Source organism: Colobus angolensis, unplaced genomic scaffold (assembly GCF_000951035.1).
Source record: "Colobus angolensis palliatus isolate OR3802 unplaced genomic scaffold, Cang.pa_1.0 Scaffold6, whole genome shotgun sequence".
In the NCBI taxonomy this organism is placed as follows: Eukaryota; Metazoa; Chordata; class Mammalia; order Primates; family Cercopithecidae; genus Colobus; species Colobus angolensis.
The window spans coordinates 15,945,336-15,947,213 of record NW_012119598.1 but is presented as its reverse complement, the minus strand read 5'-3'; the positions used below and the strand labels follow the sequence as shown (position 1 = coordinate 15,947,213).

The 1,878-nt window shown below is 47.0% G+C and overlaps 1 pseudogene; it reads left to right on the top strand.

The window, feature by feature from the left end:
* The window catches only part of LOC105526812, a 48,349-nt pseudogene that overhangs the window by 21,467 nt on the left and 25,004 nt on the right, over positions 1 to 1,878 (top strand).

Sequence of the window (1,878 nt, the reverse complement as noted above, 5' to 3'; positions counted from 1 at the left end):
ATCCGCCCGTCTCGGCCTCCCAAAGTGCTGGGATTACAGGCTTGAGCCACCGCGCCCGGCCTTGAATTTTTTTTTTTTTAAGATACGGTCTTGCTTTGTTCCCCAGGTCAGTGGCATGATCACGACTCACTGCAGCCTTGAACTCCTGGGCTCAAGCAATCCTCCCGCCTTGGCCTCCCAATGTGCTGTTGGTATTGCAGACATGAGCCACCGTGCTTGGCCAGAGAGCTTGAATTTTGAATTTTGTACTAAAGGTTTTAAACAAGGCTTGTCCAATCCACAGCCCGCAGGCCGCATGTGGCCCAGGATGGCTTCGAATGTGGCCCAACACAAATTCGTAAATTTTCTTAAAACATTATGAGATTTTGTTGCAATTTATTTTTAAGCTCATCAGCTATCGTTAGTGTATTTTATGTGTGGCCCAAGACAATTCTTCTTCCAGTGTAGCCCAGGGAAGTCAAAAGATTGGACACATCTGTATTTAAACAGTGATAATGGTTAAAATGGAAATACCTCTAGAAAGAGGCAGTGGAGTGTCTTACACCCACTTTGAGGCTTAAATGACTTCTGTCAGAATCTTTCCTAAGAGTTGGATGGGCGTGGTGGCTCACATCTATAATCCCAGCACTTTGGGAGGCTGACGTGGGTGGATAACTTTAGTTCAGGAGTTCAAGACCAGCCTGGCCAACATGGCAAAACCCTGTCTCTACGAAAAATGGAAAAATTAGCTGGGCGTCGTGGCGCATGCCTGTAATCCCAGCTACTCAGGAGGCTGAGGCAGGAGAATTGCTTGAAACCAGGAGGCAGAGGTTGCAGGGAGCCGAGATCGCGCCATTGCACTCCAGCCTGGGGGATAGAGTGAGACTCTGTCTCTAAATAAAGAAAGAAATAAAAATAGAATCTTTCGGCCTGCACAGTGGCTCGTGCTTGTAATCCCAGCACTTTGGGAGGCTGAGACGGGCAGGTCACCTGAGGCCGAGAGTTCGAGACCAGCCTGACCAACATGGAGAAACCCCATCTCTACTAAAAATACAAAATTAGCCAGGTGTGGTGGCGCATGCCTGTAATCCCAGCTACTTGGGAGGCTCAGGTAGAATCACTTGAACCTGGGAGGTGGAGGTTGCAGTGAGCTGAGATTTTGCCATCACACTCTAGCCTGGGCAACAAGAGCGAAACTCCATCTCAAAAGGAAAATAAATAAAAATAAAAAATAAAAATAGAACCTTTCCTAAGAGGAGGAGCTGAGAGGGAAGAGAGTGGACAGTGGGTGTCTGTGTATGGACATAGGTGGTGTGAGGGTAGGGGGATGGCCACCCTGACCTATGACTGGCCCTTTGTCCAGCTCCCCCGGCCCCTTGTGCTTGGTAACTCTCTCTGGAGCCGTCCTCTGGTCACCAACTTGCTGGCTTTGCCAGTTCCTTCACTCCATAACCCTCTGGCCCATCTGACATTAGGAACAACTGCAAAGCATTATTGTGTTTTGGGTTTTTACATAAATATGGAATGAAATATGGAGACCTTTACAGTTTGTCTAATTTCCTTCCTGTCGCCAAAGCAAAGTGTTATGAACAGTAAGTCATTTTGCAGTTGCTGCAGCTGCTACTGAATATAGATTGGAAAAATGATTTGCTTGAGCAAAGTGGTGATCAGATAAATCCCATAAATTCATCTCTTAAAAAACTGTGTTTGTGGCCAGGCATGATGGCTCCTGCCTGTAATTGCAGCACTCAGGAAGCTGAGGGTAGAGAATCGCTTGAGACCAGGAGTTCAAGACCAGCCTGGGCGACATGATGAGACCCCCCCCATTGGTAAAAAAAATTAAAAATTAAAAAATTAAAACTAAAAATTAGCCAGGCGTGGTGGTGCATGCCTGTGGTC